This window comes from Gambusia affinis, linkage group LG09 (genome assembly GCF_019740435.1).
Source record: "Gambusia affinis linkage group LG09, SWU_Gaff_1.0, whole genome shotgun sequence".
Classification (NCBI taxonomy): Eukaryota; Metazoa; Chordata; class Actinopteri; order Cyprinodontiformes; family Poeciliidae; genus Gambusia; species Gambusia affinis.
Window position 1 is genome coordinate 28890457 of NC_057876.1, and position 24757 is coordinate 28915213.

General features: G+C 39.7%; 1 protein-coding gene across 13 annotated transcripts in view; it reads left to right on the forward strand.

Annotated features, from left to right (window-relative positions):
• Window positions 1-24757, forward strand: part of lingo2 (leucine rich repeat and Ig domain containing 2) — a 193314-nt gene that overhangs the window by 38944 nt on the left and 129613 nt on the right. For 11 of the 13 annotated variants that reach the window (XR_006371640.1, XR_006371641.1, XR_006371639.1 and 8 more), the window contains one exon: window positions 5611-5687. The gene's annotated coding sequence lies outside the window, so the exon portion shown is untranslated. The other 2 variants (XM_044126818.1, XM_044126817.1) reach the window with 2 other exon arrangements.

Here is a 24757-nt window from a genome sequence, read left to right on the forward strand (position 1 = left end):
GACTTAAATATCCTCGTTATGCAGGAATGTTTCCCTTGTTCTCCCTGTCACAACTGACTCTTTTATAATGAATAAGCATGAATGTTTTAAGACTGATAACTTCTTTAACATGCAACCAAGAACATTGTTTTGGTTTTTTCTTTCCTAAATTTTGAAAGAGAACTAAAGCATGATTATTTAATGTGCTGAAAGGGCTAAGATAAAACATTAAACAACCTTTTAAAGTACTGCTAGGCCATTTGTTCTCTGTGTTAACAACAATGATAGATATTAAATTAATTGTGGTAAGTCAGATATTCATGTTGTTGAAATGGTTTAAAACAACCACACTGAGAAAGTATCAGTCAGATCAGGTTGGCTCTTTCCTAAATATTGTAAGACTCCTAAAGTCTTGTCTACGATTCAAGTGACTAGCTGGGAAAACCCAATGTACACCAACAAATCCTGATTATTAATATTTCTGACATATAAGAATGCAGAACCTTCAATCAGTCCAAGAAATGTGAGAAATCATCTAAAGTGACTGCACTGGACATTTGTTGACCATGGATCACGTAGCAGCAGTAGACTGTAGAGCAAACCCTCACATACAGCCAGCATGTAATGACAGTGGAGAGGACAAATTCTCCTTTCACAGGAAGAAACCTCCAGCAGCACCAGAACGTCGCTCAGTAGCAGACAGAGAAGATCCATAAAAATGAACCGAAATAGGACTAGTTCTATGTTAGTGGTTGGTAAAGCTTTAATAGCAGGAGAACGTTTCGTTCTTGGCAGCATTGTGACACCCAACCAGAACGCCAGACCAGGCGTAGTTTCTACAGACAGAAAAAAAAAACTATAAAATTAACAGTTAAAATAACAGCAGGCAACCCAAATCGGAGAGTAGTTGAAGAAAAGAGTTCTAGACTAAGGGAAAGTGGTCAGTTTGTCCAGTTTGAGCCATTTTATGGTTGAAGGAAAATAACCTACAGATGGAGTGAGCTGCTCCAAAATCAGTGGGAAGCTCAGCGAACAACCACAGCTCCTGATGGCCCACATTACCTTCAATGTGGGCCATCCGTTTTCAGAAGATGACGGCAAACAATCATGAAGTTATGAGTAAATGGAGGATTTAGTTTACCAACAAGGTCAGAAGTCATGAGGACAGTAGCAGACAGTAGACAAATGCCAGCTGTCAAGACTCCGAACAGCTGGCCCTCACCTTAGCGCAGAAAAGACAAAGGTCAAAGGTGGGGAACTCAAAATGAGCAGAGACTAATTTATTGACACAACGGAGAAAGCAAGCAGTCTGTGTGTTTGTGTGTGGGGGAGTACAGACCTATGAGCTCAGTGGTAATTTAGCAATTCTCAGCAGGTTGTGTTCAGGGCAGAGCTAATATGGGCAGCGAGATGCTGCATGTATGTGTGTGTTTGCCTGCTGGTCTGTGTGTGTTTGGCAGACTTTCATTTCATAGAGAGTGTTATGCTGACCTTGGCAAACTCAAAATTTCATCCCCACGGTACTTCGGCCCTCCCTTCTCCTTCTGTCTCTCCGTGTCCTCTCACTCTTACTCCACACAAATCCCCTCCCAGGACATGCAATCCACCCCTTTGGTGAAAAAGAGGCTGAATGAGCTAATGGATCCAGAAAGTGCTGCCAAAATTCTTTTCACCTGGATGCCTTGAAATGATGTGATTAAAACAGACAAAACTGGGCTTTTTAAATCAGGAAGAAAACAGTCAGTAATTTGGTGTGAACCAGGAGACTATTTGACTTTTCTAGTTCTATACTGTTTGGAATAAACTATAGCTACTGTAGGAAAAACACAAACGTTAGTGAATGACCATTTGGTGAATGAGAACTTTTAACTTTTGAAACTATTAAAGGCAACTTTCTGATTAGATCAAATATGCTACATATTGTCATGTTGACCATTCTTTATGTTGAGCAATGCTGACATAGGAAGTCAACTAAAAGGACTGAAAGCATCAAGGGACTGTGTGACTGAGTTACAGATCAGGATTAAAGGTCTCGTGGCTTTAGTTGACATACTGTGGTTATCCCTTCATGTCATTAAAATCTGTAGATTGGTCACCAAGTTGGTCATTTACTGAAGCAGAATTAAGGCCCTTAGCCCAGGATTAAGACCCAGCTGCACTCTGACCTGTGCTGCCTATCAGACGCTGCTCTGCATCTTCTGTTGATTAGCAGAATGTTTTCACCGAGGCTCTGGAAGACCTCAGTCTGTACACTGAAGGTTTCTTGGCTCCCATTATCATGAGCTTATCAGCAGCAGGAGGAGGAATGCGCTGCTGCGTGTGGCATCTCTCATGATGCTGCAGCTTGAATGAAGACCTACATGACAACACCTGTGGGAGCAATCAGGCTATCATCAATATTAAATCCAACTTATCCTTATATTTGTGCACAGATTGCTGTGAGATGATCCAAAGTGACCTCTGAAGCGCTACAATATTATCATCTTTACATATTGATGAAGTTGTGCTGTCATATTTTAATCTACACATCAGAACACAGTCATGTGGATCAGCTGGAATCTGGATGAATATATCCCCAGTGAGCTGCAGCTTGCACTTCCTCCCTCTTCATTTCCTCCTCCTCCTCCTCCTCCTCTTTAGAAAAAACAATCCCAGGATTTTCATTGACAGCCTGTCAGATACACACTGCATTCAGCCTGCATCCAGCAACACACTCAACCTGCGTCAGTCGACCCTGGGCCACACCAGCGACTTCTGCAGCTCATTCTTCCAGCTACATGCAGGGCTTGGGGACTTTTCAGAGTGCTTGGATTGGTAGTTGCAGCCATTGTTGAGAATAATTTTTTAAGTGCTAATAAGCATGAGCCCAGCTCCACCACTTTACGTTATGGATGACTTGAAGCCTTACTGGTGGCTACCGGCGGATTACCTTTAGTATTCCTCCTCTGATGACTGATAGTATTTATACTGATATTTTTGCTGACAAATATTCTCTAATTAAGAAGTAAGTTAGAAGCCGTCTCCTCTAATCCCAAACCAGATCAGTTATGAAAAGTTTTTGCAATTATCTTTATCGGGATCAGAAAAAGCAGTGGAGTCTCAAACTCTTTCCAATTAAACTCAGTTTATGCAACAATGCCATATTATTTTAGTGATCTTTAACTGCAGTTTGCCACTGCAGGAAAATGAAGACATTCATCACTAGTCAGCAGTTTTATATAAGATTCAGTGCTTCCCACTCATGCTCCTGAAATACAGTTAACTATATGTGGCTGGTGTCTCTAATGCCACATTTCTGACTGTGGAGCTGCCAATTACTGAGCTCTGTCTCTAAGTGTGTGTGTTGCTGAAATGTAAAAACCACCTGGAAGCCATGACTGGTTGGTGCTAACACTAGCTCTTCCTGCGCTCGGTTCCTCCCGGCTGGCCCTGTCCTCATGCGATCTGTAGGGAGGCTTTTAATAGGACGAGCCGAGCTGCTTCGCTATGCCAGAGCTAACCGCCTGACTACCAACCGGGTTAGTCTTATTAGTGCGGCACTCTGTTTCCAATGCAGACGACAGCCTTTGTGTTAGAGCTATAAAAAGACGCCATTTTAAAGTCCCGTTATCAGTAACCGATTCTGAGGAGAAACCGAACGTCTGACACGCCGAACAAGTGTAAACTGGAGAAGGGAGCTGACCCAGATGTCCCAAAACGCTGAAGTACATCCAAAAGGCCTTAAATAAACCTGAAGATAGTAAAGGCCTGAATGAGAGAAAGTATGATGCATTTGTTACAGTTGGAAATAAGCCTCTGTTAAAAGGGTTTTAATAATGCATTTAGTGGTGAACAGTGTGAGTTCATGCTGCATGTTAACACTGAGACGTTTCACAAGGTGCCATTTTGCCCACAGGATGTAGCTAAAAATAGGCCTGAGCCACAAATTATATTATAATTACAATTAACAGTTTTCTCCCATTCCTGGAACATCTAAATATTTTAGAGATCTGATCCACTTCTGGAAAAAATGAATGTTTGTTTTTTTCTGTGAAACTATCAAACTGACATCATTTTTATATTATTCCCTGTAAGAACATTTGTAAAAGCACAAAATCAGTTGGAAAAATTTCCATTTTGTATCTTTACTGTTTTTTACAGTTTAAAATAAAGTATTTATTTATTATACATCACAGTGCAAGAAACCAATACATGAGTGAAAAGTAAAATAAATGAATTTTTAATTACTATGACTCTTAATCACTATAAGGTGTGTTGATCTGCTGTAAGGTTTTATATTATCAGGATCTATTACTGTGGCCTTAAATATTGAACCCCACAAAGACTTTAGGAAATAATCAGTTGTAGTTTTTATTCTGTTTTCAGTAACTTCTTTAAATTTAAGTGATGCAAAAAGGCAATAGAAGAATCATAAAGTTCTTTGTAGTGGCATATTTCATTCAAATCACCATATTGTTGTAATTCACTAAAGCTTAGTGTCTTAGAGTGGAGCTGAAACATAATTAGTCCGTCAGAAAGACCATAATGAGACTTCATTTGGTTCAGCTGCGATGCAGGAACGACCTCCACCTCATCCAGGTCCACACAGGCAGAAACAGGACATTATTTCAACAAACCTGACTTCCAGGTTTTAAAAGATTTACAAAAAGTAAACAAAAAAACACAGCTGGAAAAGTTAGAAGGAAACCTGAATATATGGATCAACAGCAAACCTGCCTGGCATTAAAAGAAAGAACCAAATGTCACCAAGGGTTCTGAGAATGCTGGTCATGTGAAACCTCTGGTGAAGGCTGGAACAATGATCCATGGTAAGTAGAAGAAACAAGGACCTGATGGATGAACTTCATTCACAACTGACACCAAAAACCACCTGGAACATGCTAGGAAAAAATCTGGAAACACTTCAGAGGAACCTTATGGACCAGTGAAAGCAAACTGGAAGTATCAGTACTGGTTGACCAGATTTCTGGTGAAACATGGAAATCGGTCATTACTGATGTGGAGCCTTTGTTCCACCAATCTTGGTGTTTTTGGAGTCGTTGAGTCTCTGTAATTCCAGGTCTGTTTAAGAGGGATGTGATGCCCTCTGTTGACGGATTAAACCTGTGGATTAGCGGACTGTGATCTCGGGCCCATTCCAAAGTCAGCCAAAGCTTGATTGAGAAAAAGATCCCGGCTGGACCCCGAGAGGCTTTTACAGTCGGCACATTTAAATCTTTGATGGGATTTAAGGAAGGCTCTTGCAGCAAACATCACTGAGACGACGGCTTCTGTGTGTCAAGAATGGCCGAACGTTCAGGAGCAGGAGGCTCGTCTGCAAGTAAATAACACTAAAAGATGCTCAGTGGCCTGAAACCGGGTAAAGAGCCAAACTTTTATTTGAACTTGCAGTCAAATCTACCTCAAAATAGTTTTCTATAATAATTTTGCCTTTAGAAATCCACGTTTAGAGGGAGTATTGAAGTAAGCATGTTGTGATTATTTTTGGATTGCAGCTGTTAAAAACAATAAATATATATTTTTTTGGTTGTGATGTAGAGATCTACATGATAAAAGGTTACAAAGATTCCTGTAGCGTTTTGTCATGCTTATCTGATGTACTTAAGGATTTTTATGCTCCTTGTCTTTCAGAGTAACTCTGCACGTGGAGCTGTCGACTCTTTCTCCTGGATAGAAGCAGAAATGTTCTTCACCTTCATACGTGAGATGTAAGTTAATCCTTTTTATTAGCAGAATTAAAATAAAAAATGAGCCTTGTTGGAAATAAAGCTGGATTTTATGCATGACTGTAGCAGATGTTAGTCATGAATATTTGTGATACCTCGGCTGCAGTAAAGGCAAAGTGTGCTAGACGCTACATGTAAGGAAAAAAAATGTGTTGTAGAGAAAATAAACTTCCAACATCAAACTTTCCTCTTTTCAAATCCCCGTCCTGCTTATCTTTACGTGTTTTGGAAGCAGAAGTAATTTGGCCCCTAAGGAAGCTGTGACACAATGGGAAAAGAATCTTGTACCTTTCCAGTGTTCGGTTCTCTGTAGAGGTATAAATATACACTCCAGCACACCTGCAGGTGCACTGATAGCAGCTGAATACGTGGGTGGCTTTTTAAACTAGGCCACCAGAACGTGCTGTTCTCTGTGACTACTACTTTTTAATGTGATGATGATGATGAGAGAGGAAGATTGAATAAATATCCATGATTCCGAACGGTTTTGTCAACTCGGCCCATAAAGGGCCTGATGAGGCTCCGATATGTTACTGTTCTATTTTACATGAGAAATGATTTTTCTACTCTACTAAACTATTCTGAGTCTTTGAAAAGAGAGAGTGTTGTGCTAAAGTATTCCCATCTCTTCAACATTTGGAACTTTATTTGCCTCTTTTTGATAGATAAACACAAAATTAGGTTACAACTGCAAAGTGGAAAAAATATGATGTATTTTTGTTCCACATGGCTGTAGCATGGTGAGGGTTTAACTTTAGAGACTGACTTTGGATTTGGAATTTTGGAGTGGATGGAGACTGTAAATAATAAGCAAATCTCAATTCTAACAGCAAGTTTTCAGCTGGATTTTAGTCTGAACTTTGACTAGGCCATGCAAACAGATGAATACACTTTGCTGTTCATTGTATCTCTGGCTGGATGTTCATGGTGGTGGTCCTGCTGAAAGGTGAACTCCAGTCTCCGGTCTGCAGTCCTGCTTTAGATCCACACACAGTTTAGTTGCAGGAACATGATCCCCACAGATTAGCTGCTCCTGCTAACAGTTAGTTACAAACTGCTCAATAAAACATTCAAGTTTGTGGCTACAATGTGACAAAATGTGGAAGAAAATCAAGAGGTATTAATGTTTTTTCAGAACAATGTAATGTTCTGTGATGGTTTAGAGAATATTCTGCTTGGCTTTCAGTTCCCTAGTGACATGATTTTTAAATATTAGTCATCTTCATTTATCGATAATAAAATAGAAACATTGTAGATGCCGAGTCCTGAACCACAACTTTAAAACTGCTGGGTTTGTCCACTCGCTCTCCGGTCGCTGCTCACCACTGGAACGGTTCAGGAGTCCCGGGTCGCAGCGGCCTGGTTGGAGGAGCAGACGTCCTGCTGTGGAACACAAAGCAGCCAAATGTTGCAGAATCTCATGTTGACTGTTTGCATTTCCCTGTAACAGTAGAACTGCGTTTTACTGTTAATGGAGCAGTAAATGCATGTTGCTTTAATTGCCATTGCAGATGTTTTCTGAGGTTTACTGGGATCCAGTAAAACCCTTTCATGCTTTTACTCTGCTGGACTTACTGGTTCTGTGATGGCAGAAACTCTGACCTTCACTGACTGGTTCGTCAGACATCTTTATGATTCCACTGAGGGACAATAAATCCCATGTAAAACACACAGAATGAGGATGCAGGTAACAATCTATCCCTGTCTGGGCAACACAACGGGGGTCATTGAGTTCAAAACAAGGTAATAAATTTATTTATCTGTCAACAAATCCATGACTTGGAAAACTATTAGGCTTTTAAAAAAAATTATTTCTGTAACCAATGATCTTTCCATGTTTTGATGTGATTATTATAAACACAGATAGAAAACACAGACGTGTGCAAACACAGTCTGACAGGAAGAAAGTGACAAAAGCTGATTAGAAGACATCCTGCCCTGGCTCTGTGATGAATAGTTTGAGTTCATGTTTTTTCTCAAGGCGGCTGCTGGGAGTTATGGAACAGAAAGGAACGTTTATTGCTTTTGTTCAAATTCAGCCAAATTGTTTTAGTCCCTTTCAGTGGACAAAAGTAACATTTATCATTTACACAATAAAACGTTTTCTGTATGATTTCATAATCATCTGTTGGCTCTGCAAAGAAATAAAAACTATATATTTTTTTTTTTCCTGTAAATGGTGCTTTTCAATTTTCCGATATTATTTTTAATTTCTTTTTTGGAAATATTATCAGCATTTTGGACCCTCCACATCCTGACAGCCAGCCTCGTTAGCGGAGGATCAGACCACCATGACCCCCGTCTGGGCAATGCAGTGTTGCTTTCATTATCGCTTTTCTACATCAGGGTGTTTAGGCAGAACGTTGTCCTGGCGAAGTGGAGCTGGAGAGCGATGGGCTGGTTGTTGTAGCGTCTGCAGTGATGGAAGCGCCGCACCATCTGTTGTGGTGAAGATGAGCTGAAAGATGAAGCTCTAGATTTACTGGTAGATCTACATCCCTGCCCTCATCTCTGGTCATCAGCTCTGGGTAGTGACCAAAACAACGAGATCACAGGTTTAGGTTTCCTCATTAAGACGTGGATTGAGGAGGTCGGTCGGCCAAGTCTGGTCATTTCTTTTCTATTCACCCATTTATCTCAATCAGTGAACAGGATGTGTTGTAAATGATGATGTTTTTATTTTATTTTATTTAATCAAGCAGCACAGTAAAAAAATGCCACGATAAAAACAAGCAATCACTGTTTTTATGAAGGTTTTCTAGCCACAAGCTAATTTGGAAACCCAGTCCATGGCTGGAACTTTTACAAAAGAAACTGCAAAATTAGACATTAAGGCTTGCTGTCGCACACACACATACACACACACACACACACCCACACCCACACACACACAGACACACACACACACACACACACACACACACACACACACATGCTGAAATACTGTAACTATTAATAACAAATACATGAAAATGCACATTAGACACTTTCTCCACAATGCATCAGTGTTCATATATTTGTTTTTGTTTCAGGCATTAGAATGAAAAACTCTAAAATCTGTTAAGATTTTTATTGCGGATGGTTCCATATAGGAGAACCTCTGAAAGAGAAGGAACCCTGACCAAATTATGTTTTATATTTTTCTGGCAACGGAGGCAGCAAATGAAACCATTCTGTTCAACATTTCCAAATATCTGGTGATTAAAGTTGGTATAAAATAAATGCTGAAGGTATTTAATTGCTGGTGAAGATGTGGTGGCCGTATTCACCATGAGGTTGTTTACAGCAGAGTCCAGTAAGCTTCATCAGACACGATGGCCAAACGTTAACGGTCCGATAAAATCAGACCCAATCATTTCAAATCATTTCAAACTCCAACAGAGTCCCTGCCTCCACGAAGCAACGCATGCAGAGATTAAAAGTGTGAAAGTGTGTAGTTTCTTTTTGTGTCCTTTCCTGTTTGTTTGGCCTGAGTCAGTAAAACCACTTAGGGATGCATAGAAGGAGAATGTGTTGGTTATGCAGTGCATTACACAGAGAGGACAGAATCAAATTTTAATAGTGCAGGAGGTGAAATACTTGAGAAGCCACAATGGAAGAAGATTCCTCTATGAATGTAGGTAAAAGCTGCTTCCTGCTTGTTTTACCTCCACCTCCTAAAGGCACCTTTAGTTGTTTTTTAGCTTCTGATCAGGGTCTGTATTGCACTCAGTGACCAAGATCTGACGCGTCTCTTTGAAGTAAATTTAATAAGCTCTTGGCACATGCAAAGACGCCGGAGCAAGACACCAACAGGCTGCTTGGTGTTGTAATCCCCATGAACACCACGTCTTTGAAGGAGCTTTATAGGACACAGTGTGGTGAGACAATACAAAACTTCACAAGCATCATCAAAGTTAAATTAGAAGATAGAAGTGACTGTTATTCTTTAGCCCCCGTACCAGACAGAGAAGAAAATGGCGCCGGATGTTTTGATGGCTCTCAAACCCACCATCCAAATCTGTTTGATGCCACCTGCTTGAATCCCTTCCATGTGAGCTGCAGTGTGTGTTAGAATGTCGTTCCCTCTGTAAACACATCATCATCACTTCCCAGCCTCACTCCCGCCAGGGGCCCAGCAGTAGCTGGAGAGCAAAGGCTGCCACATCAGAGGCTCCTCCAGAGAACTCGCAGGCAGCAGCATCATCCTAAGAGGTGAGGAGGTGGCAGATGATGAAAGGATCCATCAGGAATTATGTAGATCAACACAAAAACAGGCTTCAGACTTTATATTGCCACCTAGCTGTGAAGCAGATAAAGACACAGGAGGAATGAACATGTGAATCATTGTGAGGATGAAGATGTCAGAAAGGAACCCAGCAGACTAGGATGTCTAAAGGTTTAGCTTCAGAAATATTTTAATTCTGATCAACTTTATGAGGGAATTAAAAACATGTTGCACAGAATCTTTCAAAATTATTTATATCCCTTTACGTTTTGCAACAAAATGTCTCCTAAACTAATTATCAAGCTTAAGAAAAACCGTGCGCAGTTTTTAAAATATCTTTCACCAATAAAACTCCTAAGAAGTGGATTTGTAATCAGGCATTCTACTCTGACACCCCTGAATAAAATCCAGTGCAACCAGCTGCATTTAGGAGGCACACAGTCAGTTAATGTGTGACTATTTTAATCCCGGTATAAATTCAGCGGTTCTGGTTCTGGTCTCTGGTTCTCTGGCTGAGGAAGCAGCAGTCTTATTGATATTTCAGCAGCTGAACTTCTTCCTGTAAAACGTTGAAGCCGGCGATCCTCTGTGTTCACCTTCATCGTCATAACAGAATCACTGCGCAGATCAAAGATCTGATCTTAGATTGCTTCTCCAGACATGAATAAATAGGAAGTGGTGAGTGGAAGTGATGAGGAGTCGCATGAAGACAGAACTGGGAGGTATTGATCACACATCCAGTCATTCGTGGGAGGAGCAGCAGATTTCAAGATGCTGCCGTTTGACTGCTCTGAAATTTGGCATTGAGACATATTTCTGTTTTCTCTGTGTCATCCATCCAAAAAAGAGACATCCATTCATTAGACTGTAGCTGAACATTTACTTCCCATTTCTTTCACATTGCATCACTTGCTAAAAGAGGAAGCTGATGGATTCCAGGCTATTTATCATTAGTAGTATTTCAGATTTTTATCACTGACTTGTTGAGCTATTGTCAAATCCCTCCTCTGTCATTCCTGAGTCAGCTGATTTGTATTCCCGCAACATTTGTCTGTCTTAGTTGCAGGCGCAGTAAGGAGGTATGACAGCGCCTGCTAAGAAGCTGCTGTCTGACTGACAGGGTAACCTTCCACAGGAGCAGCAGCAAAGTTATCTGGATATTTGCAACAGGAGTTAATCCTCTTTATATGCTCCTAAATGTCTGCAGCTGTGAACAGAGTTAGGAAGAGGTGCTGGAACATACCAGAAATTTTGAGTTAATTGAAGCTCTTTGTTGTGAACAAGGCTGACAGTTTGTCGATGGTAAATCCTGTATTGTCTGAAAACTGAAGACAATTAAAAGGATTGGTGACTTACAATTGGTTAGACTAAATTTAAACTCATGTTTCTTTGCAAAAGCTGGCCAACATATTGCAGCTTTCATCCACATGAAATCCGATCATCGTTACAATGTTCAACTGTTATGGAAGAGAATTCTCTCCTGTTTGCGGAAACATCCCAAAATGTTGGGATAAATCACTGAATGTTTGGATCTTGGCATCAAAAAGGAAGATTAGGCTGCTGTGTTCAAACCTCAAGTAAAAGGTCAAGCAGGGAGTGAGCAGGCAGACCATCACTGTGACTGCAAGTGCTGCATTAGTATTCTAATAGTTGTATATTACCTGTCCTTTGTAAGTATTCAGGTTGTTTTAATGGATTAGATCAGTTATTGCTCTCTCTGTCATTGTTCTTATCAGAGATATTTAACTCAGGCTGCAACTTATTGTCTTAAAACACAGATTGTATAACCGTATGGTGACTCTTTCCATCAACCAGATGTGTAGTTAGTTTGAGGTGACTTTTATGACCAAATATGTGGTGAAGAAACTAATTGCAGATGTGAAGAATTATAGTATTACAGATAATCCTCAGAATAACTTGAACCCTACAGTACAGTAACTCATGTAAACCCTAACAAGTGAGAGAAACTGTTTGTGTGTAAATGTGAGATCTGCAGCTGCTTTTGATCACAACTGCAATGTTTTATAGTGTATGTTCACTGCACAGTTCAGCATTTCTAGTGTGGTCACATAAAAGAAACATCACATTAACAATGCTAGTCAGAACTGGAGCATAAATTATCATTTGTACGTGAAAGCTGACAGAATTTTTTACTACCCACAAGTCACTTCTGCCCATTGTGGGGAATTACAGGGAGACTGGGGTTGGCACAGAGTTCATTTAAATCCCAGGAAGAATGTCAGTCTGTTGAGTCGACAAGCTTTTGCTTTCAGAAGCCTTTCTCCTGACTTTATTGGATAAATCACTGTATAAATTGTTACCTTATGAGCTCATATTTCAGATATGGGCCTTTGGTATAACCATTTTCCTCTTGAATTCCCATGGTGTTACAGATTAATGCACAAGTTGACTGTACTGGACTTAATGTCATCACTCAGGCTCGTGTCTGCTGAGCTGCTTTGTGCCTGATTTGTTGTTGTGTTTCTTTCTTTTTCTTTTTATTACGACTTTTTGAGAATAAATGGATCAGACTAGGGTGAGCTTGCTTTAGGAAAATGTTTTTTTTTCTGTTACCCATTCACTGAATTATAGAACTGAAATGTTTGTTTATTGGAGATTTTTAAACTTATAGCACTAAGAATATTTAAGAGGCAGACCACATCTGCTGATAAGATTTTTACTCAGCAGCTGTTAGTCTGCTGTTCTGTTTTAAATGCAAACAGAAACATATTTATGCAGAACTTCGGCTTGTCATTAATATTCTGTTTGTTTTTATGCTTTTGGTGGAAATATAGTGTCACTTTAAGAATAATACTAAACTACTGAACATCTTCTTGGTGGAAGTTATGTGAGATGTTAATAGGCCTGTTATGGAAGTAAATATGTGCCATCAGAATTTGAATAAAAAATGCCTCTGAAATTTGAATGTTGTACATTAGTGCTTACTTTTTCAGTTAAAAATATATTCTGAATTTATTTTAATACTGAAAAAGTAAGCACTAATATACAGCATTCAAATTTCAGAGGCATTTTTTATTCAAATTCTGATGGCACATATTTACTTCCGTACCTGTCACAATAACTAATGTTACTGAACGATTCATTGTCTAAAAACTATTGTGATAAACGATAATATTGTTTGAAGACCTTTGTACACTGATTTAATGGAAATGACATAATAATTCATGTGATTTCCTGCCAAAGATAGATACACTTTGTTTTCAAAAGAACATCCAACACTGAAACTGATAAAATAAACAAAACAACCAAAAACTAAAATAAAATGGATTCTCAGTCTCCATTAACAAAAATGTACTTGAATAAAAACACCAAAGTGTAAATAAATACTGCATTCAACCAAAAGAGTTCAGATTATGAAGTCTGTAAACCATATTGTCCTTCAGTAATCATTAGATTTAAATAGAGAAGATGGAACATCGACTACCTGATGCAATAGTTCACACTACACGTTAGTTCACTCCTACATTTTCCCCTTAAGACAATCTGAGAACGTTGATGTTCTCAGATTGTCTCTTGTGGTTTCATAACCGATCATCCTGTAGTGTGTGGTGTGTTACGGTAGATCGTTGTGGCGCTCCGATCTAAATCAGGGGTTTTCCCCACTGGGAGCTTAACGCAGCCTGTTGAATGTGACAGGCAGCCAATCAGAAAGCCGGATTCTCCTCCTGCTTTCTGAGGGGAAATTACAGAGGGGAATCCCAAACAGCTGACACGGAGCAACCCGAAGTCCAGCGGACATTGGAGATGATATGTGGAAACAACATTAATGTTTATAAAACATTTGGTGTAAAGAATATAGAAATGATGAGGGGAGGAGTTGGAGCCAAATTGGTACCAGTTGATGAACCCGGTAACTTTTCAGCTGTTCTTTGTTAACGTGACATAAAAAGGTTCTAATGATTTTCATTCAGACAGGACGTTACGCTGACACTAGAGACACATGCACTGCAGGTAGATTGTAGTAAAGCATTGATTAATGCCTGGTTTTAAAATGACTTCACTGGACTTGGAGCCATTATTTTGTGCCCATTGTTGGACACGATGGAACCGTTCTACCTAGGATTTCTGTGGGCTAGTTTGTGATCTCTCAGGTTTTGAAAATGGGCCGACAATCGGCCGACAGCTCTAAGATGGTGTAGTGTGAACTGAACATTACACTGAGGAAATAAGGAAGGGAGGGTCAGTGGAGAGCAGCGGAGTTGAACCTTTTTTCATTCAGTGTCATCAACAGAAAGAGAAAAAGGCTGGAAGAGACGATAATTAAAATGACGTTGATAGTTTTAATTTATCGTGCGACAGGCCTAGATGTTAAATATGAAGATAAACTGTTTCAGACAAAATAACATGATTGAAATCTCAGTCAGCCACTGGTATGTACCATTTCAGTCTTGGCTCATGCTTTTCTTATCAGATCCAGTTTTATAAGCTGGGAAGTCTGTGTAAGTTGATATCTTAACAAGAGACACAACAGTTCTCTCAATGAACTCTCCTGCATTGAGCAGCGACACCTTAAACAAGATGTAAGGATATCCCAGTCAGCCGTCTGACTTCTAAGTCTTTGAAGCCATTTCTCTGTGTCTCATTTCCTGGAGTATTGATGTCTTTAAGTGAGCTTCCCAAGTGTCTGGAGGGTGTGAATGCTGTATAGATTGCTTTCAGGTGGCTGGGGCACAGCTGGCTGGTGCAGCTTAACAGCAGACCATAGATAATCTTTTAGAGACCACATCTATGAATGTGTAACAGGGCAGCATTCATGCAATCTAATAATAGGAATAGCAGAAGTGGATATGCTACAATATGCATATGTCATAATAGAGGTTAGGTTTATTTTTTAAAGCTAAAAAAGATTTGCTAAAACAGCTTATGAGAAATAAAGGAATGATGTTCAGATTACAATGTTCTACAAAAGTAAAACGCTTATTTTTCTTAAGAAGAGAAGACATGGATCAGGATAAATTGGCTTCTATGAGCAAAGTTAAAAAAGTGGAAACAAAAGAAGAAAAATCAATACAATAGTTCTGCAATACGGCCATGCAGGGATATGAATTGGATGGATTGGAGCAAAGAGCATCTGCAGCAAGAAACGATTGGATGAAAGTAGGGCAGCTTTCAGCAGCCAAAACTGACTTCTTCTCACCACTGTTTGTTTTTCTGAAAACAAAAACAAGTATTTTTGACTTCTTATGTTTCTTTTGATTATCACTGAAAATCAAGATGGACGACGTGTTTTATTGGACCTGCTGTGATGAAAGAAAACTTTATATATGAAATGTGTAGAATGAAGTTCTTACAAGTGAACAAAAATATTCCTCAGTTATCTTCTGAACGATAGAGTGCATTCCATCAGGCAACTGAATTACTTTTCATGCCTCAAATAATAAAATGTTTTTTTTTACACCCAAGAATGAACACAATAAAGCACAACGAGGCACTCTGACATCCAAACAAATATTTTAACCTAAAACAAATCATTATGTAAATTAATGCATGAAATTTAAAAAGTTCAGTAGAAAATTTTTCAAACATTGAGATCAGCTTCATATTTTATTTTATTTTATTTTTTTTACGGTTTTTGAAAGCGCCTGCCAGTTATCTGGTGGCAGCTGGTGGAAAGAGAACATGACCTGATAAGAAAACAGCTAAAAAATCTCTAGTCTAGAAGATGCAGTCAGCAGTAAGGTTTTCAAAATGAAGTCCAATAAACCTTTTTTCCTTAATCTGAATTTTTTGTGGTTGATTCCTTAGCATTAAGTTAACTCGGATATGTTTCTGATCCAACAATAAATATGCAAGGGACAAGAGTTCCAGATGAAGTGTTCGACTTACCCAGCTGCATAAGGACTGATGGTAATTACAGAAGAGACTGGAGGAGAAGCTGGCTGAGTGCTTGTAGGGTGTAGGCAGCTGGACTGCAGTAATTAGTCAGTGAAGCTTTTTGTGGTTAAGGGGCAGCTGACCACTGGCACTGCTGGATCAGAGGACCGCTGAAGGTTCTTTCTGTTCCAACTACGGCTGACGAACTGCAGAGATATCCAATGTGTTTCTGTTTTTACGGGAAGAGAATTAAAATCCCTGAAAATGTTTTAAACATATCCTCATTATTCACATCCCCATTTTGTTGCTACCTTGGTTGGTTTTTCACAGCTACTCCATTCATGTTTAAATGTCACGTTTTTAATCAGATTTTATTCCTGTTGGACTGATAAAACAACATAAAATAATATTTTAGAAGCACAAGTCAGAAGTTACTGTGGATGTTCTATGATTCAAAAAAGGTAAAAATTACTAATACAGACTGAAATATTTCTACTCTTCCTCCAGAATTTGGAAGTAATATGTTTTCATTATTCCACTGATTATGTGCAGATACGCAGCATCGTGCAACCACTACCGTGCCTGAAGGTTGGCACAAAGTCAGAGTGGATAAACCAGGTTAACTGGCTCTGTAACTAAATCATTTTAACTGCATTGAAGTGTTATGGACTATACTTCAGTCTGTGCATTCAAACCAACAAATTTAAATTCATAACAAGTCCATTAGTTGAATATTTACCTTTGGAGAGCTACAAAATAATGTATTTTCAACTTCCTAGAGGCTATTTAACAAAATAAAACTGTAAGTGTATGTATAAATGTGGCCTTCCAGAAAATCCACATACAGTCAGAACCTCTGCAAACAATTCTTGCTTTCACAAAGTTTCTAAATTGTTTTTGTTTTGTGCTTTCTCACCTTGAGAAAAGGTTACTTACATCATTAAAATCCAAACATTAATATGAAATTCACGCCTGGGATGTATGTAAACTTCTGACCAGAACTGCACATCCAGCAACGTCTTAATGATTTCAGGGTAATGAATTCTGTCTGATAAAACATTAGCTCTGATCTAACATTCGTCTTTGCAGTCATTTGTGGTCGAGCTAATGAGCTTCACCTTGTGACACCTCCTGAGTTTGTTGATGTTTACCTCCTCGCTACTGGAAAAGACGTGGGACAAGCCTGTAAAATGCAATTTAATGAGTATGCCACACATGCAGCGCCTAATGACAAAGATACATTTGGGGCCTCATTTGGTGAGTGGGTCAGCATTAACAGCCTCTTGTGCCTTTGTTATTCTCACTTACCAAGAAAGCTCTCCACATTTCCACCTCCTGTTTCTGTCAGAGAATGGAAGAATAAAAGGCTTCATTTTGCTGTCTTTAACTTTGTTTTGGAAAAAGTTCAAAAAGCCTTTTGATGGGGAGACTGTTATCAGCTGCTGTTGGTTGCCACCTTGGATTTCTGAGATCCAGTCTGTGTTAAGGATAAATCGAAAAGCCATTGTTCCCTCGGTTTGATTGTTCAGTGACGGTTCCATCCGCCAACAGTCTCAGTGATTACAGGGACGTCATGTAGTTTCATTGACTGGGAAAGAGAGATTGGATTAAAGCTACACATTCACCAGTAGTCATGCTTATTTAGCTACAGTCCTATGCATCTCACTGCAAGGTCACTATAGTTACCTACTATTGTGTTTTTACACACACACACACACACACACACACTGCACATCTGAGTAAAACGTTACTGAGGAGCAACACAGACAAATAAACCAGGAGTTACAGTTAATTCATCCACCAGCATGTTGGTCATTTGAAGAAATGCATGCAAGCAACTAAAAGGCTTCTTTGTAGTGCATTGAACTGTTTTCTAAAGGGATGAGACAGCGTAGCATATCCACAAAGAATAGATTTTATACAGCAGCACTGGATACTCTGCAGTGCACATGCCAGGCCTGTAGGTGGCAGTGAAACCTTGTGAACTTTGATCCAGAAGCCGCTTGTTCTAATCTTTTGCTTGTACTGAGGTGCACATAATGGCGCACGCGCTTTGTGTGTTTGCTGACATGATAAATGTTAAACATTGGAGCAGATTTGGCCTTTACCCTTTAACTGTCACCCCAAATACATGGGGGTCAATGGGGACACCGGCGACCTCGTGGCAGTTAAAGGGTTAACATGAGGTGCAGCAGAACAACCAGAACACAGAGGTCCGCCGCTGTTGTTGTTGTGCTTTGGAAGAGTAAAAACTGGACCTGAACATGCGTGGAAATCATTTGTTGGTTTGTGTTGACATGGACGTGATTCCCACTGCATTTCTAAAAAGTTTCACTCTGGAGCTTGTTGTCAAGTCTGTTGCATTTTTGTGCAACTAAAACCTTGTTACCGTGTAAATGACAGGCCAGAACACAACGAGACGTTTGTTATTTACAGGCCTGGAGCTGCTGGGTGAGCAGGGCTGTAGTTAATGAGCTTTTTGTGGACACGTTTCCCCCTCCAGGGGGTTGAAGGTGGGGCTTTCTGAAAAGGAGGTGGCTCAATAAAGTGTCTCTTTAGAAATGAAACTCAGAGTTTGTTCATCTGAATGCCTCTCTGATGGCCAGTGGAAACTTTTAAAAGATCAATTTAGTTAAGTATAGTCTACAAACTATCGCCATTGTTTCTTACCAGTCGGCCATGTTGGATTACCCTGAACTCACCATGAAACTCCAGAGTTTTTGTGAGATTTCTCATCTGACATCTGAATGTTCATGAGTGAAATCTGTGTGTGGTGAGTCGTCTTTCCTGAACACCACGCTGTAGGACCAAACCTGCTTCATTTCTAATCGTGTGAAAATCATCTGACAGTTTTAAAATGTTACGGTGTGAACCAGATATAAGGCAGTTCCTCTTTATTTGTTCTTCTGTGTTTTGCTGTATGACTAAAGAACCATTAAAGGCAAAAGAATCAATAATGTCAGCAGTTAAAATCAAACTTCTTAAAAAGGAAAAATCAATAACTTTCCCAAAAAGCCAGTGAAGAAAAGCCTCATTGGCTTACTTATCATTATCGATTCTGAGAGCTATAATTTACTTTTTGTCCTAAAGCAAGCTTCTCGCCCCATTACACATGGCTCATGGCTCTTTGGTCAGAGCCAGGTCTAGTCTCCATCATCACTAATACCTTCACAGTCATTACACTGAGCAGCCAGATAAAGAACACAGTTGCAGTTTCCATCATTTTCTGCACATCAGCCATGCCATGGAGGTGTGTGAAGGTCTGTGGTTGCCATGGCGAGCAGCCAAACACATCCTGAGTGGGAAAACCTCATCATGAAAAACACAGGGAACGAAGTGATGGATTGCAGTTCACCTCCACTCTCTGTGACATTGCAGAGTGGATGGCATCCTTCTCAATGAAGCCTGAAGTTCATGTATAGAAAGAGTCAATGTGAAGAGATACAACATGTGTTTCCAGGCAGCGGCTTTAAATGCTCCATGTGAAACATCAGGCTTTCATTTTCATTTTCTGTGGGAGTGTACATCTGTCTAAATTCACCACATTCCTGAACATAATTTATGTTATTATATATTATAATTTATGTTATTATACTGTCCCTGATCTTCAAATGCTCCGGCATTTCTTTGAACCAGAGGGATTTTCTGGCTGTTTTGAGTAAAACGGTGGAATTACAGTTTAAATTGACGATTTTCACTACAGTAGCTGTTTAGTACTTTAGGATGCAGAGGTGTTTGTTGAGTCCTTATGTATGCTACCATGTTGAGTTGGTTTTCTTTTCGTCACATGATGACCTTTGGTGTATTTTAGTGGGATTTAGTGCGGCTGATCAACGCAGGGGAGTGAAAAATAAAATGAATTTTCACCCTGGACCCTGAACCCTGGACAGATCGCCAACCCTTCACAGCACAAAATGATAAACGACCAATATTTATGTACAAGTGAAAATCTGAAAAGTGCGGTGTGCATTTCAGTTGGGCCTCCCAGAGCCGGTACTTTACTGAACCACATGTCAGCAGTTACAGACGTGCTGACAGCTTCACAGGTTCAGACACTGGACAGTTTTGTTCACAAAACAGCTCAAGCTTTTTGTCCGAATGCATGGTGAGCGTCTGTGAGCATCACTTTTCCTGTCTCGCTGTAGATTTTCAGTTGGATCTTTGACTGGACTTTGACTAGGCCGGCAGGTGACTCTGCTGTGATGGAAACCATCAGTTGTATCTCTGGCTGTACGTCGTCCTGCTGGAAGGTTGACTTTCACCACCGTCTCAGGTTTTCCTCCAGGACGGCATGTTCTTCAGCTCCACCCACCTTCCTGACCCTGCATCCCCACAGCATGATTCAACCACCACCGTGTTTGATCCAGAGAATGGATATGAAGTGTTAGTTCTCCCTCCCATGTCATGTTTACATGTAGACATAAAAATTCAGTTTGATCCTTTTCTTACAATAACATATTTTCACATTTACTGAAAACTTTGTATGGTTTTATTTATTAATGATGCATCATCTGAAGACAACAGGTTTCACTAGATTTAATTTATCTGTATCAGATCAAATGATGCACCAAATGTTTCACATTTCGTTGATGACAAACTTAGAAAAACATGCATCACTTTAAAATGTGTTGAAACTTTTTATTCATGTTGAGAAAATGTCAAACGTTGAGAATACATAAAAACCTACAAAGTTCATAAAACAGATTCAAAACATTTTGCTAGACGGTGTAAAATCCTGACATACATACTAAACACACCCAGTGTCGGACATTTAAACTGTCAGATATTAATGATAGAAAACAAACACTGTACAGAAACAGCACTTCACTTCTTGGAGGTTGAAAGTTAATCTTGTACAAAAGTGTTTCTCCTTGACTAAACAATTCATATGTAAAGAGTGTGAAATACAAAAACTAAAACATTCTTCCATTGAGTTAGCTGCTCATTGATTTGAGTTGTAGTCTTACGTTTGTTGCAACAAAAAGTCAATCTGCTATTGATTGAAACGTTTCAAGCTGTTGTCATGGGGACGTGCAGCTCTGCAGAGCTATGAAAAGATAAAAACGTCTTAAAGAAATCCGAGACAGAAAGGGAAGAATGAGTTTAGTGGATGTGTGTGAGGTTGGAGCTTCATCAGTAACAGAGCAAACGAACAATCAGAGCAGCAGAGCTGATTTTCTGGATTATTCTGCTCAGGTTAACGTGTTTGTAGGCGTTAAAGCTTGTAGGCTACGCCTGGAAAAGAGAAGGAAAAAATGTTGCTTTAAACGCCTTTGGTTATTGTAGTTAAACTGTCAAACATCTGGGAACAGATCACCAGGATGCCCCACCATGCAGCTGGTGTGCAGTTAGGCTGAAATGTTCATGTCAGGAACCCAAAAATAAAAAATAATTAAATAAAAGGAAAACCAGAAAAAACAAACGTACATTTGAAAATGAATATTTAACTAGAAACATTTTCCAAACCAGTTCCACCAGACAAGAGCCGTGAAGTTAAATGATCTGCAGTGAGCGTGAATAAGAAAGTAAATATTTTCTGTTTTTTGGGATTTTTAAAATCTTTTTAAATTTGTTAGCAGAAAAAAGTTTGTGAAGTATAAAAAAACTGTCAGTTTGGCCACAGTCCATGTTCCTAACAATAATCTATGCAGTGATTTTATCCAAGGAAAGTGACAACAGAAATATCTAAAAAATTATGCTAGACAATAGACATGAACTAATGGATTTATTTTACATCTTGTTAACCTGCTGGGCGCCTCTGTGAGTCACTGCTGCAGCTGATTGATGGCAAGAAGTACGGTGAGCTGGGACTGAAGCCAGGAAGCACCTGACATTTCTCAAGACTTTGAGAAATTAATTATCCCGGATGCTGATAATGTCGGACATTTCTGCTAACGCCACATTGATCTTTATCTTTGAGATGAATGTTTGAGCTGGGATTGTTTCTGTGCTCCTCATGCAGAGGCTTGTGGCAGGAAAGGTTGTAACGTCGCATCACATCACATACCAAATGCCACTGATGGTTCACCTAAAGCTACCTTTATATTAAACAGTCAGACTCTTCAATTTTGCTTTAATCTCTTAAATTAATTTGATCTGTGGTCATATTTACACATAATGCTACTTTAGAGTCATGAAACAAACAAACCAGCTAAAAATGAACCAGAACCAAACCTGGACCAAATCAAAGTCAGAACAACGACATCCAGAGATCTGCGTGTGTCTGCCGTGTGGAAGATCTCAGGTTTAAATGAGATGGGCTGACTGGGCCGGGTCAGACGATACCAGCAAGTCCAGCTGCATCACCGACCTGAAGAGGCCGTTCAGATGCTTTCAAAATGGGCCGAAATGATCGAGGAGAATCGGTTTTTAAAATACCTGTCAGCTAATTTATGAAGTCATTAATCATTAACTGGAGTATACAGACTCAGAAAGCCACATTACTGAAAGAACAACAGTAATGTGTTCTGGTTGGTTCTGGTTATTTAAATACAAAAACATTTTGTATTTAAATAAAAAAACATAGTCTGTGAATCTGTTCAAAATTCCTCAAGTGGCAGCTTTAGCTGCAGCTGGATCAGATTCTGTAAAAAATCTCCTCAGCATCTTTCTGCATCCATTTCTCAATTCATGCATCAAAAAAGTTATCAAAATTATCCCTGGATTCTACTGATACTGAACTAACAGGAAGTACTGAGAGTTTTACATGTTGACGTTAGAAGTTGCTTTTCCTTGGCAGGACCTGGGACACTGTCAAAATCCAGATTAAAGCAGATTCCATCATTAGAATGGTCTAGTCAAAGTCCAGAACTAAATCTAGAGCTAGAGTATCTAGTTGTACAAAGCTGGTAGAAATATACCCCAAAGATTACAGCTGTAAATGCAGTGCAGATGTTATTGGGAACTACTATCAGCAAAAGGCATGCCACACCTTTCAGATTTTTAAAAATGTACCTAATTTTGGTCCATCCCATCAGCGACAGGTTGTGTTCGTGTTGGAGTGAGTCTTTGCGGATCCACAGATTATGACAGGAAGCTCCCATTCATGTTGGCATCCAGGTCAGAATATTAACTCAAAATGAGTCATGACTGTGGAAATGAGGAAAGAGAAGCGTTCTCAGAGGAAAGAGGTGAATCTGGGTGTCACTTCCAGACTGATTAGGCAGCGTAATTCTGATTGTCCAGAAACCAATCATCTACTTCATCTTCACCCATGAAATTAAATCTTCACCAGACTGGCTCTGGGCTGATGGGAAACGGAGCAGGTAGAAAAGAGAGAGGAAGAAAAGAAGCTGGGGGTTTTCACAGCGGTCACTCAGGCGGTAGCTGGACCTACTGACGGTTTAATGTCCGTTCTGGACCTGTGAGTGTTTGTGGTGTGTCACATTAATCTGTGTTTTAGCAAAGATGCTGCAGATGTTGTAATTGACTCGGCTCATGATGTTTATGGAAACTTTCATAACAAAGTAACAAGAATTTATTCATGGATGCAGGATTTTTTTCTACAGACACATTTGGAAATGTAATCATTTTAAAACCACAGATATTTTACGCGGTTTTTGTGATATTGGAATTTCAAATGCATGATGTTCCATGAACGAGGTAAGAAGATATGAGCTCATTATGTCTTCATCATGTTCAGTAATATTTCCAACTAAAGCTCTTCAGTAAAATCTTTGCATTTATCCATTTATGCAAACTTAAAAAGGAAACAAAATAAAGAGAGAAAATATTCTCCAGTAGTGCTGCACTTTTATTCAGAAGTTTTTTAAATAAAATGAACAGAAGAGCGTTCATAGAGCTCCAGTTCAGAGTGGGAATGTAAACGAATTCATTGAATCTGAAATTCAAATCCAATATGGCTGCCCTGCAGCGAGACTTAATGACAGCTGCAGCAAAAATCTTTTTCTCAGTGTTTGAAAGTACAAAATGCAGTGAATGGATATCAGCTAGCTAGCAGTGAGTAAAGCAGAGATGTTGGGTTTGGATCCGATTTGTAACTTGAACCTGGAACGAGGTTCAGTGGGACTGGATCTCACTGGTTCTGGTTTTGATCCATTTCTGTCAGCTTCTGTTCATTCTGAGAAACCTTTAGAGAAGTTTCAGCGAAGCAACATAAGGCGGCTTGTTTTATGGTGTTGGTGTTCATTAGCTGAAAATTCATCTAATTAGTTCATATTAACCATCCAAAACGGTGCTGTCAGTATTTCTGGAGCTACGGCAGCCCAGGAGGCTCCTCTGCCTCAGACTGAGAACCGTCCGTCGTCTCCTGCCGCTCGTCCCTGCAGGGTCACAGAGAGAGGGTCACCTCCTCTCTCTCTCAGCACGCCGTCGATTTACGTACAACCATGTACTTAAATCACGGAGATTTAAAGACACAACCATGAAGTAAATGTTAGGAAAGAAATTTGTGTTGCTGGATTTTCATCTCCAAACCATTGATCACTGATTTCTAAACTGGCAGAGCAGAATTAACCCTTCATTTGGTTGTTGTGCTTTGTCTCTGACTTTAAAATTTGACATTTGGACATGATGTTGATGATGATATCAATCTGTCATGATATAAAGAGGAACACACTCCTCCCCAGCGGTCCTGTGAGAGATGATGTTGGGTCAAAGGTGAGGCGGTGCAGATGGAGGAACCCTGGGGGGTCAGGGACGTGAACCGGTCGGTTTGCATTCAGAACCCGTCAGTCGGACCACCAGAGGAGAGCAGCGACCTCAGTGTGTGACACTTCCAGTTTATCAGAGCCGAAGGCGTGGAGGGATCGGACCGGCTCCTCCTGCAACATGTGGGGCCTCATTGAGCCTCAGATACGAACGGGGAAACGGACGTCAGCTTCCTGATTTTATCAGAACAAATGATTTTTTTCCTTTTGCATAAAGTTGAGCCTCCAGAAACAGAGCAGTTTAATCCTAAAAAGCCTGAAGCAAAAAATTTGTTTGAGGAAAAACTTTCCTAATTATTTGGACAAATTAAAAAATGTGGTCATATTGGTAGGTTATGAAA